This window comes from Sturnira hondurensis, unplaced genomic scaffold (genome assembly GCF_014824575.4).
Source record: "Sturnira hondurensis isolate 20B ecotype Veracruz unplaced genomic scaffold, ASM1482457v3 Scaffold0000780, whole genome shotgun sequence".
In the NCBI taxonomy this organism is placed as follows: domain Eukaryota; kingdom Metazoa; phylum Chordata; class Mammalia; order Chiroptera; family Phyllostomidae; genus Sturnira; species Sturnira hondurensis.
The window spans coordinates 17915014-17932634 of record NW_028073411.1 but is presented as its reverse complement, the minus strand read 5'-3'; the positions used below and the strand labels follow the sequence as shown (position 1 = coordinate 17932634).

Here is a 17621-nt window from a genome sequence, read left to right as displayed (position 1 = left end):
CAGGTGCGTGAGAACTTCCACCGGCACAGAGGGCACAGGTGCCAAAGCGGCCGCAGGACGGACTACGCTGTGTCAGCTCCCAAAAGAGAGGCCCTGAGTTGCCCACCCAACCTCTCCCAGGCACGGCAGCTGACTGGAAGACGGGGAGGTCACCCTGGCCCGAAGGATGGGCCTAGTGTAATCACAGGGGTCCTTCACCAGGTGGCCCCGGGACCCAGGCAGGCCTCCCCGTGTCCCCCCAACCCTAGCAAGTCGCCCTTCCCTGTCAGAGGCTGGGGAACCGATGGCCACGGGGATGTCTAGAGGTGTGAGTGAGGTGGAGCTAAACTACGTGAGCTGTTGGAAAGGTGACAGAGACCCACGTCTGTGCACAGCCCCACCCGCAGCTGAGCCTCTGGTCCTTGCCCACCACCAGACCTCATGCTCTGGGCTTACTGCCTGGGTTGGGTCTCTGGGTTGGGGGCCCCAGCACAGAACAGGTGGAGGGCCGATGATGCAAACGAGAGAGTCCAGAACATCCAGTGCTGAGCCTGCCCCACCCACCCTCCCTCCCTCACTGCCCTGGACTCGGGGGCCAGGCCTCTCCCCTCGAGGCAGGACATGGAGGGACTTCTCTGGGAAACCTGATCAGCCGGGAGATCCGGGGCCGTGTCCTGTGGGGCACCGCGTGGTCAGAGTCCCGGCCAGCAAGCCCCACGCACTAGCGCCCCTCTCCCACTTCAGGGGCCAGCTGACCAGATGTCTGGGGGAACTTGAGAGCACTGGGCACAAGGAGGAGACCCCGCAGTGTCCCAGGAGAAACAGGAAGTGAACACAAGTGAGTGGGATCAGACTTTTCAAGGCTGGACGGTGACTCTCAGCACTCTGAAATCAGCGCCTTCTGAGCCAGAGTCTTACACTCAGCCCCACTGCTCTTCCAGAGCGACGGCGGCAGACGGGCGGCGTCAGGGTCTCGCTTCTCAGCGTGTGTTTTAAGTTTGTCAAAGATGGACATCCCTACCCCCTTTCTCAGCTCCATCTCACGGAGGGAGAGAGGAGGTCAGTGAGGAGGTCAGTGGTGGAATGCGGAACACAGAGGGTCCCGCCCCACCCGCCCCAGTTAGAGAGCACAGTCTCTTTTCTAGATTTATTTATTTTAGAGAAGGGAAGAGAAGCCTCAATGTGTGGTTGCCTCTCCCCTGCTCCCTACTGGGGGCCTGGCTGGGAATCGAACTGGGATCCTTGGGTTCCTTGGGTTTGCAGGCCTGCACTCAATCCACTGAGCCACACCAGCCACGGAAGAGCCACGTGTGTGTTGAGTTGATAGAATACCTGATACACGGGCTGTCCTGGACGAGGTTGGACATAAGGAAGAATCTGCAGGTGAACTAGCAATGAGAAATTCAGCAAAATGGAAAAGAAGGCATTAACTCCAGAGGGAACAGGAAGTTGAGCAAGAAAGGAAAAGTGAGCGGGACGCACTCTGGGGCTCGGGCACGCAGCGCGTTCACACCGCCGCCAGCCCTAAACAGACCGGAGGCCGGTCCCGGAGCTCAGGAAGTGGGACGCGCGCCTGTTGCTGCGGGGCAGGAAGGCGAAACCAGAAGAATGAGCGCAAAGCTGTGATGGAAAACGAGAGGCGGGGGCCTGTTTTGCCAGAAGCCTTGTGAAACTGTGCACCGCTTTGAAGATGCGCGCCCAGAGCTCTGAGGCTGCGTAGGAACGAAACATAAATCACACTTGGGAGTTAGGAGCCCGGGGTCAGCCTGCCGGTAAATCGGCCGGATATGACCTTGAGCCTCAGCTTCGGCTCCGTTCCCCGCAGCCCCGGAGACAGCGGGCGGGGCTTTGAGCGCACAGGGACTGCCTGCCCCCGCCCCCGTGGCTGCCAGGTACTGGGCGCCGCCCAAGCCTTTCTACCGCGATCAGCAAAACCTCAGTCTCACTGCGCGCTGGTATTTATTTAATCACTAGTGGGGCGGGGCATGTTCGAGCGTGGCAGAGGGTCACGTGGACTTTTTGTTTGTGAACGGCCGTGTGTCCCCATTTTCAACTGGAGGCAGAAACTTAAACAGTGTAAAAATGCTTTTATTATTCACCCCTGGGGTCAGTGTATGCGGTTTGCACGCATTCCTTCCCAGCCTGCGGTTTCCATGTTGTTTATAGTGGGGTTTTTATTTATTTATTTTTAGAGAGGGGGAACAGGAGGGAGATAGAGAGGGAGAGAAACATCAATGTGTGGTTTCCTCCCAAGCGCCTCCCACTGGGGACCTGGCCTGCAACCCAGGCCTGTGCCCCGACCGGGAATCAAACCAGCAATTTGGGAATCAAACCATTTGGTTCTCAGGCCGGCACTCAATCCACTGAGCCACACCAGCCCTGGTTATGGTGTTTCTGACCATCACAGGGGTGGACAGCGGCTCAGAAGCAGCATGTTGGACCTAAGCCATGCTGGACCTGAGAGGTGGGTGCGGGCTGGGTGCTGAGCCAGGGCACAGGGAGGCTGAGGCCAGCCTGGAGTGGAGGGCGAGAACACAGGCCGCATCTCAGTGTCCAGGTGAATTCAGGAGTTTGGCTGGTTGGCTGGGAAGGAGGTGTGTCCAGGGCGGCAGCTGGGGGCTCGGGCTGCCCAGGGTGGTTTGAGGGATCGTGGNACCTAAGCCATGCTGGACCTGAGAGGTGGGTGCGGGCTGGGTGCTGAGCCAGGGCACAGGGAGGCTGAGGCCAGCCTGGAGTGGAGGGCGAGAACACAGGCCACATCTCAGTGTCCAGGTGAATTCAGGAGTTTGGCTGGTTGGCTGGGAAGGAGGTGTGTCCAGGGCGGCAGCTGGGGGCTCGGGCTGCCCAGGGTGGTTTGAGGGATCGTGGAATGGGAATGGAGGCCAAAGGGCCCTGCTTCAGGGTGGGCGAGTGGAGGACGAAGGGCGAGTGGAGGACGAAGGCTGCGGTCTCCTGGGGCCCTGGGCTGGGCAGGTGCTGAATGTCTGGGGTGACCCACCCAGCACCCAAGAGGGCCCAGTGGAGCAGGAAGTCCTGGGAGCCTAGTGGGACAACTCCCTCATTTACTCCTGCCCAGGCTGCCCATCTGCTGGGGCCTGGAGGGCAGGCATGGGGAAGGCCAGTCCCTCCTGTCCCCTCCCAGGCCCATCCTCATCCCTCCCACCTCCAGTCCAGGTCAAGGGGGCTTCACAGCCACACAGGCCACCCTGTACCCTCTGTCTCACAGGGAAGGGATGGGGGACCCCTGACCCAGAGTTGGGTGGGAGGTGGCCCCAGGGTGACAGAGGCCTCCAGTCCTGAGGGCCACAGCTTCCCCTTCCCAGGACCCACTGGGCTTCCTCTTCCAGACCCCAGTGCCTTCCTGAAAGTCACGTGGGCCCTGGGACTCGGGGACAGGGGCTGCCAGAAGCCGGCTTTCGGGAGGGCGGAGAAACTGTGAGTACAGACGCCTACCCTCCACACGGCCCCGGGCCGGAAGCTGCCTGGAATAGAATGGGCCCTTTCAACTCAAGCTTCACCTCGGGCCCTGGGGCGGAGGGCAGGGTGTTTGGGTGTAAAAATAGCAGGACTGCCATGTGCGTGGGCTGCATCCTCCACCCACGTGGGTGGGGTTTCAAAATAGACCTTCCTGGTGGGGCCAGCCTGACACAGCTACTGTGTGTGGAGCTTTGACCCGGACAAGGGAAAGGCAGCAGCTGAACAGACCTGGGGTGCAGCCCCCTGGGGACTGGTGGGGGGGCAGGGCTGACCCCTGCCTTGGCCTCACAGCCCCAGGTCTCCTTCCACCCTCCAGGGCTTTGCACAGGCCAGCTCGACCCAGCAGAGCCTTCTGAGTCAGCAGGTCTCCGGCTGCTGTCCCCAGAAAGCGGCTCTGATCTTATCACCCGACGCCTCTCTCAGGAAGGCCCAGACGGGAGCCCACACCAGCCCACAGGGTCCCAACCTGCACCGGCCTCTGTGGGCTGCCAGGCGGGAGAGAGCAGCAGACGAGAAGCCCACAGCCTGGGGCCGCCCATGAGGGTGGCCAGACAGTGCTGGGAACACAGAGCTGACCAACAGGGCCCTGCCCCCAGGAAGCCCAGCCTGGGGCCACTCTGAGAAGTCCAGTCAGTCCAGCACAGTGGTGGGTGGGGCTGGGATGGTGGTGGGGTGGGCACCAGGGCAGCCGAGCTGGGGGAGCAGCAGGAGGTCTCCTGGGGCAGGTACTTGACCTGGCTCTCCCAGAAGGAATGCTGGGGGGCTGGGGGCAGAGAGGAGCCGGCTGCTGGGGGCTGCAGCCTAGCACACAGGCGTCCAGTGAGCCACCGTCCACGCCACCCCACCCCCACCCAGGGCCAGACAGCAGTGTGAGAGAGCTGGAGGCTAGGCCTGGGACTCGAGATGGGGCCCTGCAGGATGGGTGAGCACAGGACCCTGTCCTCAGTATGCAGCCCCCTGCTGCTGCCTGGGGCTTAGCTCTCCCCGCTCCCCGGAGCCCAGTAGCCAGCCCACCAATCCCAGCCTCACTCCCCCTCCCTGGCCTTCGGGCTGTGTGGTCAGAGGTCCTGCCCAGGCTGGCTGCAAATGGCCACCCCTGGAAGAGACGGGGGGGTGGGGTGGGATCTGGTCCCGGGTGCACAGCTGTGTGGGCCAGCTGTCAGTTCATGGTCAGCCACAGCCTCGGCCCTGCCCACGCACGGGCTGGCCAAGGGTCCTGAGTCCTCCTTCCCCTGTTCCCCCCGCCAGCCTGACCCCGTGAGGCTTCCAGGGTCCTCCGGACACAGGGGCCCAGCTGGGCAGCTCTGCCTGAGCCTGCCCTGTCCTTGGGGCTGCCCCTCGGGGCCTGGTCTCTTCATTGGCCATTCATTTACTGGGCATCTAGTCTGTCCCAGGATGGTGCTGAAGCCCTGGGTGGCACGGAGACTCCTGACCTCAGCAGACAACACTCTGGGGGGTGGGGAGCGCTGACCAGAGCAAATGAAGATACACAGGAGTCCAGAAGAGGCCAGGGAGGGAGAGAACACAGCGTGGTGGCAGTGGGGTGAGAACCGTGCAGCAGAGTGACAGCGACGAAGCAGAGCCTGAGGGACGTGGGAGGCCTGGGGAGGCCCGGGGCGGGGGGGTGCGGCGTGGCGAGCACGGAGCGGAGCCTCAGATCCAGCAGGTGGGTGCCTGCGGAGAGGCTCCGGAGCAGGGAAGTGATGCGATGGGGCTGACCAGCGCCCTCTGGGGTGGCCACAGACAGCGACAGGCATGGGTGGGTGTGGGTGGGCCGAGGTGGGAGGGGCAGGACCCCAGTGTGCTATGCAGAGAGAACCCACCAGACCCTCCAGACAGACAGGACTCCCAGAATGCCTCTGAGGTCACCAGCCTGACACAAAGAAGGCTGGGGACAAGCGGGTCTGGCTGTCGGCTGTGGTCAGCCTGTGACGTTTAGAGACGCCCAGGGAGGGAAGGCTTGTGGGCCTGGTGCCAGCACAGAGGCCAGGGTGAGTGTCATGACTTTGGGTGACACTTTCCTACTCACTGTCCCTGCCTGAGTTCCCACTCCCCTGGCCTCTGCCTCCTGCAGCTCCTGGTTCCGTGGGGGCGCTGAGCTGCCCGGATTCCCACCAGGGCCCCCGGCCCCGCGGGGCTTGGGGCTGGACTGGGGAGGCTTGCCTGGAGTGGCGCGGCCAAGGTCCCTGTGCACACGGCACGCTGGCGTTCCCGGGGGCCCTGTCCAGGCCATCTGCAGGGGCCCCGATGGCAAGGTCTCCAAGTCTCGGTCTGCGGTCTGTCCCTCAAAGCTCTCGGTCATCGCCCTCCCTCCCTGGGGTGGGCAACCGGAGGGAGGCCCCTGCGTCCAGCCTTGCTCGGCTGTGTTGCAGGTCTTTGCCCCACTCACCATCCACCTGCTCCAGGAAAAGGTCACTCACAGTGACAGACACCAGAGGGTATCTGCTCACGCATACATCTGCTCCCTCCAGTGAGGGACAAGGCTTCCCAGAATCCCCCCGGGTCCCCAGCACCCACTCAGTGCCAGCAGTTGGTCTGCTGACCTGGGCGGCACGGAGTACAGGTGCCAGCCCCAAGGGTGCCAGCCCTGAGGCCGCCTGCCCTCCTTCATCCCTGGCCTGCCGGGCCAGCACAGCCCTGTTCCGGAAGGGGGCGCCACACCAGTTCTCATGGCCTGGGCCTAGCCACTTCCACAACAGGCTTGTCAGCTGGGAGGGGCAGGGTTTCAGGGTCCGGGGGGCGGAGTCCAGTCCTGAGAGTCACAGACTGGGGTGGGGGAGGAGTGGCCCAGGCCAGGCGGGGCGAGCATCTGTCAGCCGTGGTGGCTGCAGGCTGCGGTGCCAGGTGCTCTACTGGCCCCCACCCCCCTCCAAACTCTTCCTGCCAGCTCTCCAGCAGGTGGGGCCCTCCTTTTACAAATGGGGGAGCTGAGGCCCAGTAGACCCCCTCGCTGTCTCACCATCTCCGCCTGTGCCTCCCTGGTTTGGCCCCTTCCTCCCCAGGACAGTGGTGCAGTCCCAGCCCTGTCCCTCCCTGGGGGCCTCAGAGCCTGGCCCCTGGGTTTTCCGGCCTCTCTCACCCCCACCCCTGGTTAATTTCTCTGACCCCAAGAATGCTGTGACATAGATGTGTGTCTTCTCAAGGCCCTCGAGGACCTTGGCTCCAGCGGGACCCAGCCTCAGCTCCTGAGTGCCCCCTGCCTCTGCCTGGGTCAGATCAACCGGCCCTGCTGGACTCTGGCCCCTGGCGCACACACAGGCACCGACCTTGGCCTCACAGCTGGACAGGGCTCAGCACTGGCTGGGCCGGCCTTCTCCCCTGCCCCCAGCCCCTTCGGGCTCCCCGCCAGACTCTGTCCTTTCCCCACCCACAGCTTCCTGGGCCCTGGGACTGGGGTCTGGTCCGGCACCTCACTGGGATGTGTGCCTCCCCAGTGGGTCCCATTTCTGGAAGCCTCCCGCACCTGTAGGCAGGCAGGCCTGGCTTGCCCCGTTTCCCGAGGGCACTTCACTCTGTCTCCTCCACCCATGTCCGACCTGGCCCTTAGGGTGCCCACCGGAAGCCGTTACTCCCAGTCCCCTGCCCCTTGAGCAGGGGGTGCCTCTGTCTGAAGCTGGACTTGTACTCCCTGCCCCCCAACGCCCAGGCGCAGGGAGAAGCCTTGTCAGTGGGAGCCTCCCAGAAGGCACAGCGTCAGGTTCCCTGTTTTCTGGGACTCACAAATCCCAGAGCCCCAGGAGCCAGACTCCTGGGCCCTGGGAGTCCAGGCCTGGTCGGGGGCTGCGTCCCAGCTCTGAAGGGGCTGAACAGTGCCCCCCAGGAGTCCAGGGGTCCTCCTCTGTGGGAAGGGGCTCATCCCATGCACGGGCAGGGGCGGACTCAGCCTCCTCCCGCAGGATCGGGGTCGCGGGGCTCAGAGGCAGCGCCTCCTCCAGTGGGTCTCCGAGAGTCACGGGGCGGGACTCGCGCAAAGGACAGACACTCTCGTGTTCGCTCCCCTGCGTTTACTGAGCACACCTACTGTGTGCCATGCATGGACGGTGTATCCACTGTCCCTGGGAGCTGGGCGCGGGGCGAGGTGGGGGTCCCTGCACCCTGAGGCCAGCACCCAACCTCGGACCCCCAGGACTGCGAGCTGCGCAGCGGCCCCAGGCGCGGGTCCCGAGCTTTTGCAGAGCCGGGGGCGGGGCGGGGCCGGGGGCGGAGCCGGGGCGGGCGGGGCGGGCGAGCCCGCGCGGGACCCAGGTCCGGGCGGCCCTGCCTGGGAGCCGCCTCCAGGACGCAGAGCCCGCGGGCCGGGAGCAGAGCCTCCGCGGGTAAGACGCGGACGGGCGGGGCGCGGTGCTCCCTGTACCGCAGGCTGGGGGCGGTCCGTGCGGGGCCTGGGGGCGCCACTGCCGGAGGAAGGGCCCGGGTTCGGGGTGCGCAGGGTGCGCCCGGGAGGCCTAGGCGTGGGGGGCGGTCGGGTCGAATCTGCCTCGCGTCCCAGTCCCCGTCCCGGTCGTCCTTCTGAGCCCCGCTGCGCCAGGCCCCTGGGGTTGGCGGGGTGCCGCAGGCCCGGTACGTGACCCACCTGTCGGGCCTCCGAAGGCTCAGGCTGAGGACGGGCTCCTTGCTGTCGGGGCGGCCCAGGCGACCCTCCCCTCCGCCCGCCCCGGGGAGCGGGAGAAAGCCCCGCCCGCCCGGCGCCGGTTCCCACTGAAGTGGGAGATACGGAGAGCCGGTGGCTCCGGGACCTCTGCCACTCCTATCCTGGGGGCAGTGGCGCGTCAGAAAGGGTGGCAGAGTGGCTGGGAGAGCTAGGGGTTGGAGACGGCCTCCCACTTGCGGCTCCCGCCCCTCCCAGCAGCCCGGCTCCTTCCTGCTGCCCTGGGCCTGGGCTTCCTTCCCCCGGCGCTCGCGGTGAGTCCCTCTGGGGGTGTCAGAGGGCCCCGCACCGCCGCCAGCTGGAGCCTGCCCCCGCCACCACGCCGTGTGACCGGCGTCTCTCTCCGTCCCTGGGTCTGCCCGTCAGGCCCCGCGATGCCCCTGCCTGCTGTTGGGCGGCCCGCTGAGCGGCCGTGAGGTCCTGCTGGTGAGCTGTGTGGCCTGGCCCAGCACGAACGGGGCCCCGGAACGCTTGCCTGCCCTAGTGGTGAGGGTGGGACGGTAGGGTTTGTCCCGTGACAGTCCCAGGGCTGAGGGCAAGTCCTGGAGTAGGAGCAGGATTCCAGTTCAAGTCCAGTCCCACACTGACACAGTGTGAGTCCCTGCTTTATCTGACTGAGGCTCTGGAAGACCAGAGAAGGGGGCTGGGCTCCACCTCCCGAATCTCCCCGTGCTGTGTCCATTACCTCGGAGCCCCATGCAGGGGAGCCCGGAGCCAGGGCCTCACTCCAGGTGGGCCAGTGTGGGGCCCTGAGGAGTGAGGACTCTGCCCACCCCACTTCCCCGATCCTTGGCTCTGTGCCCTGTGTTGGGGCACACCCTCGGCAGAGGGGACAGGCCAGCCCCCTGGAAAAAGGGCCTGACAGAGGGCCTGGCCTTCTGGGGGAGTCCCTCAGACCTACAGAGTTGGGAGGAGCCACCAAAGGGGCTGGTCCGGGAGAGGGGAGGGAGGGCGGCTCCAGGTCTACTCAGCCCTTCCTGTTCACAGGGGCAGCCGGAGGGGGCGTGAGTCAGCACTTGTTCTTTGGTGGGCACACGGCACGCACACACTCAGGCCTCGGGATGGTAAGCTTGAGGGGCGCTGGGAGACAGAGTGGCCCGGCCATGGTCCCAGAGGCCCTGGTTTGAGTCTACCTGCACCACTTCCTGGCCACTGACCTTGGCCAGGGGGCTTTGCTCCAGTTTGCTTATCTGTACAGAGGGCAGTGAGCCGCCTTCTACCCCAGGGGTATCTTCGAATGTCAGGGGGGCTGGAGGCCCCGTTCAGCGACTGAGTGGTTTTGCCAGCCCCAACCCTCAGGGCTGAACAGCTGGGCCACGATTGCCTGGGGTGGGGCTGGGGCTGGAGCAAAGAACAGGCTTGTAGCTTCCCTCCCACATGGGTCTCTTGGCAAAGGCCTCAGTCCCCCCCCCCCCGCCCCCTGGTTCCTCCTGGCTGCTGTTCTGGAAGCTGTGTCGTGGGACTGCTCCCCTCACACACCTTGGGCGCCTTATGCGCCAGGACCTGGGTGGGGCGAGGAGCCCAGGAGTGGGCAGCCCGCAGGCTAGGGAGCGCGGGCTGCTGGCACATGCCCGCAGGCAGCCGTGCAGCCTGTCCTGCCCACCCTGCCATTCTCCCCTGAAGGAGCACTTTAGCAAAAGGCCTCAATGTCTGCTCTCAGGGGACTTGCTGGCTGCCCTGCGCTGGGGCCACCTCAGAGCCTCTTCTGGTCACCCTGGCCACCTGTCTAGCTCCCCCTGCCTGACCGGGAACTCAGGGAGGACAGGGCCGCCCCTGAGTGCCCAGCGGTGCCCATGTGGCCTGGCCCATGGAGGGGCAGGGGGAGTGTGGACCCTCCTAGTGGGAAGGTGCGCTGGAGCATCCAGAAACTTCTGCAGACCTGAGGTGCAGGCAGGCAGGCACACGGACTGGCAGGGCTCTGCAGGCTGGGGCAGGGCCGGCTGCACCCCGTGCTCTTGAAGTTGGCCTGCTGCTCCTGCCTTGCCTGTGTCTGATTCCTGTTCAGCATCTGAGACAAATGCCCTCCTCAAGCTGGAAGGCCCTGAGTAGGGTGGGTGGGGCTCCAGGTCAGGTGACAGTGGCTTGTTGGGCCTCTCAGGGTTGCTCGGAACTCTGAGGGGGGGGGTGTCTTCATCCCAGCCCCCCACCCGGTCCCCACCCTATCCCCTGAGCGCGGGGCTCCAGCTTCCAGGAGCTGCGGAGAGCTACCAGGGGTCCTGGAGGTCCCGTCCCAAATGAGAGCAGGTTCTTTCTCTGCTCCTTTCTGGAGACTTGGGTTGGGGCTAAGGCTGGTCTGCCTGTGCTCCCGAGCCGTGGGCTGGTTACAGGGAGTCAGTCCCTACAGTGCGCTGGCCAGGCCAGATCTGCAGGCCTTAGGAGGGTGGTGGGGAAGGATCCGGGAGAGGACGGTCTGCCATGGGGGTCCCTCGCCTCCCATTTCAGGCCAGAAGGGGCTGGTGCTGCTGACCCGCTAGGCCCCTGAGGGCCCGAAGGCCCAGTGCTGGGGTCTGGCCGAGCAAGATGGCCAGTGAACACGGGTGGGTTTTACCACAGTGGGCAGAGGACAGAGTGGCTGTCTCCCATCCTTCCCCATGGGGGTACCTGGTGGCCATCCGGTGCTCGAGGTCTGGTGACATGGTAGGTGACCAGCGAGGAACTGGGGGCAGCAGAGGACCCCAGACCCTGCAGGCAGCATCAGGCCACCAAGGTCTCCCTGTGTACCACCCAGCCTTTGTCTGAGCCAAGGGTGCTAGAGCCCCACACCCCCCCTTACCTCCTGTCTGGTCCCAGATCCCACCAGGGTTGGGGTGAGGAGCAAGCCACTCTGGGACCTCACCCTCCACTTGGCTGCCCGGGACCCCAGTGCCAGCTCCTTGCCACATAGGGGAGGGGCCCAGCCAGCACTCAGCTGGGGGGGGGGTGGCCCTCCTGTCTACAAGCTACGATGTGGGGTGGGGGTGGGGCCGTCTCTGTCCCCCAACCTGCCCTGGGGTCCAGGGCGGGGGCTCTCTGCAAATAGTCTCCCCTTCTTTTGAGAGTGGGGCCAGGAAGGCGATGAGCTGCGGTTGGTGATGGCTCAGCCCTCTGGGAGCAGGAAGTTGCTGGGGCAGGAAGAGGGTTGAGAAAGAGGACCCCCATGTCCCAGGGAGGATCTGGGAGGCCCGGCCCCAAGTCGGGGTTCCTGCCAGCTGGCACTGAGGGGGCTGCTGGGTAGCAGGGGGAGACAACCCCACTCTGGGTCCAGGCCCAGGGCCCCCACGTAGACACCCCCACCCCTCACAGACCTGCCCTGTTTCCAGTGGGCAGCACCCAAGAACGATGCAGGAGGCCCCGCGCAGGGCCCCAGGAGGGCCTCCTGGGGTGGGAAGGGCAGTGCGTGGTACGGAGGCTCTGAGGGAGAAGCGGGAGGCGCTGGCGTGGGCCGAGCCCTCAAGGCTTCCCAGCACTAGCCCGGTCGTTTTCAAAGGTTGTTTGGGGTCAGGAGACCCCACCCATGTGGTATTGAAGAAGCATGCTTGGGGGGTACCTGCAGGAGGGCTGCGTGGGGGGTGGACAGGTCAGCGACCCCCACTGAGGGCCACTGGGCCCAGGTACAGGGATGCTGAGAGAGGGATGCTGCCAGGGGGCCCGACTCTGCCCCCAAGTCTTCTTTGCTGGCTTCTCCGGGCGGCAGGGCTGTGATGCAGGGGCTTCCTCCTTGGGAAGGGGGATAGCCCCACGGCACTCGCTGAGCTGTGCCTCCGCCCCCACCCAGTGCCCCACCCTGTGCCAGGCCCCCAGCCAGGAAGAGGTGTAAGGGGCTGGTGGTCCTGGCCCAGCTGGCCACCAGAAGCCACCTTCCCCCTGGGCACCTGTTAGGCCAACGGCTACAGAGCACTCGCCCTGTCTGTGGGGGGCCCTCCCAGTGCTGGCAGGGCTGGGCCGGGCACTGCTTTGCCTGGGGGACCCAGTGATCTAAGGCCCCTGTGCTGGGTGGGGGGTGCTGGGCAAAGGGGAGGGCCTGGGCCTGGGCCTGGGCCTGGGGGGTCCCACAGGCCCGAGACTGTGGTGGCCCACGGCCCTCTGTGGAGGGGCCCAGCCTGCGGCCCCCCAGGGAACACTGGGGACAAGTATCCAAATGGGGCACTGTGATCCCCCAAACCTCCTGGGGTGCTCTGAGGGCACCACTCCCTGGCCTCGCTGCGGGGTGTCAGTGGGTGCCTTGGGGGAACCTGAGCCGGCTGGAGCTTGTTGGGCGGGAACAGTAGGAGGAGGTCAGGGAAGGGCGTGGAGGAGTCCAGCGTGGCAGGGCACCAACCTGGAGAGGGCTTTGAACTTGAAACCAAGAGCACAGTCACTTCTGCTGTGTCTGGGACGGCAGCTCGGGGCAAGGGGGCCCTGAGGGTTAAGAGCACTGTGGTGGCTGCAGAGTCCCGCTGGGCCACTGGCCTTGGACAGGGACGCTGTGCGGGACAGACGGAGCCCCTCCCTGGCCCCTGCTTGCTCCTGCCCGCAGGCCTGTCTGTCAAGGGCTGGGCACAGGCTGCGCCCGGAGGGGCAGGGGAGGCTGGGGGCTGGGCCCCTTTCCCGCCAGCCCAGGCCCACTGCCAGACCCTCCTCGATGGGCCTGCGAACAATGGGGCAGTGTGAGGGCGCCTGAGGACAGCAAGGTTGGCCAGGCCCCGTGGGGGACTGGGCTGAGGGGCTCGAAGGGAACCAGTGTCCATGAGTCACCCGTCCAGCGCCCAGGTCCAGGGTTCCCAGGCCAGGGGGAAACAGGCTGCTCTCAGTTCCCCAACCTCACAGCGGGCCGGCCCCCCTTCCCTCTTTCACCCCCTGTCTGCCTCTTCTGTGTCCCCTCTCCAGCTCCCTCCCCTCAGGCCCTGCCTCCGTGGGCCCCAAACCCCAGCCTGGCAGAGCAGCTGGCCCGTCACCTGGGTACCGCTCTCCAGGCGTGTGGGTGACCCCAGGAGGCTGCTAGGGAGAGGACAAGACCCAGCCCAGACACGCCACCTCCTGAGGCTGGCCTGACATTTACTAAAGAATGAGAAGTGACCCAGGCCCTGGCTGGGGGCCCAGTGGGTTGGAGCACCGTTCTGTGCACCACAGGGTCACGGTCCCATCCAGGTCAGGGCACACGCCTGGGTCTCTGGTTCGAGTCCCCCGTCGGGGTGCGGGCAGGAAGCGACAGAATGATGTTTTCCTCTCTCTCTTCGTAGCTCTCTTCCTCTCTCTCTAAAATCAAGAGATATATCCTCGGGCGAAGACTGAAAAAACAAAGTGGCCCAAAGCAAAGACAGTGCAATTGAATTAAAAACTCAGATAGTAAAAGTTAATCAGCAGTAGCAGAGAAGAAAAGTGTGTGAAAACACCTTGAAATGTTACCATGCCCCTGGGCACTGGTGCCCTTCGTCCCGCCCCAGGAGCCTGGGCCTGGCGGAGTGGCGGGAAGTGCCCAGGAGCCGCGGGTCTGAGGGAGGCCGCCGCCACCAACCGCCGCTGCGGCGGCAGGAAAGGCGAAAACATGATCAGTAGTGTGACAGATGGCGGAGTGGCCGAGGCCACTGGCTGCTACAGGGGTCAAGGCTGCTGCCCCTGGTGGCCTCCCCCAGGATGCCCTGGCCTGGCACCGCAGACAGCAGGTGTCCACCTGGCCGTGTGCCTTCCTGGCTGGCCCCTGCCCCCACCCTGGGACCCCTCCAGGGGCTGTGGGGCTGGCTCTGGCTGCCTCCTGTGCGCCCACCCCGGCCCAGCACGGGCTCCGTGTCACTGCACCCTGGTGCCGGAGCCTGGGCTGAGTGGCCACCGGGAGTCCCTGTGAGCTGCCTCCTTTTGTCCTCAGGGCACTGTTCCCCGCAAGCCCATATGGAAGGGCGAGGAAGGGAGGCTCAGGGGGTAAAGTGACTGTTCCCCGGCTCCGCGTGCAAAGAGGAGAGGCGGGGACTGGAGGCCAGTCCTGAGTGGGGCTCTGTGGGATGCTCGGCCGGGCAGGTCTGAGACCCGGAGCCCACTCAGGGTCCGGGCCGGGTGTGGGTCTGGACCGCACCCGCCCGCCTGTCCTCGGGTGTGCGCCTCCCCTCGCCCGGGCCCAGGCCCTTTGCACAAGCACTTCCTACTGGCTCCTCCGGTGCAAGATCCTCCGGGAGCACTGGCTGATGTGTCACCCTGTCTGGGCAGGACAGCTGTCACGAGGACGTGAGTCAGAGGTGGCTGCCTCCCCAGCAGAACGGGGGCCAGCTTAGATCCTGGGGTGAAGGGTACAGGGTTTGCAGGCTGGTGGCAGGGTCCCGACTGCCTCCCTCTGCCCCCACCCAGGAGAGTCCTTTGGATGGGGTGACAGACCCATGGCTCTGGGTGGGCGTCAGCACGCTGCTCTCTGGCCTCCATGGCCTCAGCTGCCCTGAGGGGTTTGGCCGCAGCGCTCTGCAGGGACCCTCTTTCTGTCAGGGACACTGTCCACACAGCCTTGTGCTGTTCCCAGCGGTTCCTGGGACAGCCCCAGTTACTGATGGGGAAACTGAGGCCTGGGTTCTGCTTCTTCACCAGAGCTTGTCTCAGGCTGAGCGCCAGACCCCTGAGGGAACCAGCAGCCGTGAGCAGGGCTCGGGGGGGCACCTGTGGCCAACGGCCTCCCTGACCCCTCTGGAGATGCGGCTGAAACAGGCAAACCCTGAACCCAGGAACTTGGCCCGCACGCAGCGCGGCCTGCCCCTGGATCCCCAGCGTCTGCCCCGAGCCCGTGCCCTCTAGCAGCCCTCTAGGCTGGTGTGTCTCCCACCCAGCTTGGAGCCAGTGTCCTTCCGGAGAGTCGGCCCTGGGGTCCCCTCTGCCCTCCTTCTGCCCCTCGGAGCCAGGCTTGGCAGGAAATGGGCGAGGTGGCCTGGGCCGTGGGTCACACGGGCAGTGCTGGCTGGTTTGCCACGGCTACAGCCCTCTCAGCCTCAACTTCCTCATTGGGACGATGAGGTTCACCCTTGGGGACTTGGGGACTGAGTGGGCTGCAGAGCTAACTCGGTGGCACTGGGTGGGACCTCTAAGGAGGCTGCTCCCCGGCCCCCGCCCCGCCCTGGCCGTCAGCTTGACCCTCCTATCTCCAGAGGTGTTGTACACAGGAAAGCACCCCAGGCTTCATGACCCCCTGCCTTGGTGTACACAGGTGGGTTGGGCTGGTGGCCTTTTCCACTCCTGAGGGGCCCATCTCATCCCGTCTGCAGCCCGGGAGGCATGCCTGGAACCCAGAGCCAGGGCCAGAGTCTCTCAGCCCAACAGGGCAGGTGGGCCGAGAGCGTGTGCTGGGGTTCCAAAGTGGCGAGTGTGATGGAGCTGTGAGCTGGGATGAGGAAAGGCGGGGTGGCTGGGTTTGGGGAAGTCCTGCTCTCCGGCCTCCTTGTCTGGCCTGGGGTAAGCTTGACCCTGACCTTAGAGAAGACAGCCTGTCCCCTTCAGGGTGTCTCAGCGACCCCTGCAGGATCAGCGGCAGTGTGGGGCCGCCAGGTCTGCCCGGGGCTCGGCCGCCAGGTGCTCAGGCGAGGGCACCCTGCTGGTGAAGGCTGCTGCCGAGCTCTGTGAACCAGGGCGCTGGGGGGAGGCGGGCGCGGCAGGCAGGGCCTGGCTGAGGTCCCTGGGGGTGCAGCCTGCCTCGAGGGATGGGGAGGTGGGGGTGCTTGGGGTGCGGTAAATGATTTAATTCAGCCATCGAGCCCCATGAACTGGGCCCCAGGGAGAGCCGGGACCGTCCAGCTAGTTGTGGGAGGCGACATCGACTCGTCCCGCAGGCGGTGGACTCGGGCTGGGGCTGCCGTTGAGGAAGGGGCAGCTAGTCAGCAGACAGACCAGAGATGCCTGGGGGGTTCTGGAGGGGGGCAGCCTAGGGGCGGGGGAAGGGCTCCGCAGGTGGGCGGCAGCCTATGCGGTAGGAGAAGGGGTCTGGTTGCGCCAGCCCCGAGGCCGTGCCAGGCCTGGGCGAGGGGCTGGAGAGGCTGAAATCGTGCTCTCCCGGCTGAGCCAACCGCTGTGGCCAAGGCACGGAGCCCCTCACCTCCAGGTGGGGTCCCCACAGCGGGAGACGCGGTACAGGAAGGGGCCTGGAGAGGGGCGGGGAGTGGGCCAGGGTCCAGGCATCTCCCGAGGAGGCGCGCCCTCCCCAGCGTGCCTGCGCATGGCATGGCGCTGCCCACAGAAGCACGGCGACCGGGGCGTCTGGAGGGTCCGCGCCCACCCACCTTGCTGCGGGGCTCTAGGACTGCCCCACACCAGAGGTGTCAGACGAGGACACTGGGGCACAAAGTGGGCCGCACTGTGACCACTGCCCTGTTCCGCCTGCCCGGGTCACATGGGTGGGGCGGAGTCTTGCCCTGGCAGGCAGGGCTGGGCGCCTCTCTCGGGGGTGGGCACCCCATGCCCTGTGCAGGGTTGGGGCCTTGGGGTGCCCATGCTGGCTGCGGTGTGGAGCAGGGAACCTCGTTAGGCCAGGCAGAGTAGGGCTGGCGAGAGGGGTGGGCTGTATGTATCCTTGGGTGAGGGGCCAGGAACTTGGGGGTGGACCGGCCCACGCATCTGCCTTCCGGAGTCTTTCTCAAGCTGTGGAAAGGTGGAAACTTGCCAACCATCGATGAACTGAAGTGTGAATCCTGAAACGCCTCGGCTGTTTGTGGTTGGAGGGGGCTCAGGAAGGCAGCACCGCTCGCCAGGCTCACCCTAGGCCCGCCCACCCTCACTGCGGGCCGCCACAGACCTCATGCCCATGGACAAGAACCCTCTGCCTGGAGCCCCTCCCAGCCATTCCCCCTCCCACCCACAGGCAGCTCTCTCCTGAGGAGCCCCACCCTGTCCAGGGCTCTGCACCTGGTGCCGCCCTGGCTCTTTGGGCCCCAGCTCTGCTCCGAATGCTCGGCCTTCAGCCCAGGGAGATGTCATCCAGCTCGGGAATGTTCCGTGAAGTCCGAGACACCAGGCTGGGGAGAGGACGGCCCTGGGGTGCTGTGGCCCTGGAGGGGCACCTGGGGACGGGTGGGCATTGCAGGTTTTCTATGGGCACCGCTTGAGCACCGAAGGTCCCAGAGGAGAAACCCCACCCCGCCACAGTTGGGCCACATCATCCTCAGAAGCCCAGGCCCCCCGTTTGGCAGCTGTGCGTGCCTGCCTCTCCCTGCAGGTCCCTGAATTCCCTTTGGTGGAGGAAACAGGAGTGGTCCGGCTGCCTCCACCCCCACCCTGGGCAGCCCAGAGAAGCCCCTGGGTGTGTCCCAGAGCTCAGCACACACTGTCTTCTGCCGGAGCCAAGGAGAGGCCCGGGGGCACGGGCGGGCCTGGGCGCAGCCACATGGCCAGTCAGTTCCTGGTGAGGCTCAGGTGAGCTGACTGCTGGGGCTCAAGCAGCAGAGACCTGCCTCTCAGGTCCAGAGGCCGGAAGTCCAAAGTCAAGGGTCAGCAGGGCCACACTCCCTTGGGAGGCTCCAGAGGCCGGTCCTTCCTTTCCAGACTCTTCCGGCCTTTGGTGCTGCCGGCCGCATCACCTGGTCCCAGACTCACGTTGCCT

At 65.6% G+C, this 17621-nt stretch overlaps 1 protein-coding gene across 1 annotated transcript in view; it reads left to right on the top strand.

Moving 5' to 3' along the window:
- Positions 1 to 7688: 7688 nt before the first annotated feature.
- SH3BP2 (SH3 domain binding protein 2) overlaps positions 7689 to 17621 on the top strand; it is a 29264-nt gene continuing 19331 nt past the window's right edge. The window contains exon 1 of the mRNA XM_037046836.1: positions 7689 to 7772. The gene's annotated coding sequence lies outside the window, so the exon portion shown is untranslated. The remainder of the gene's footprint in view (positions 7773 to 17621) is intronic.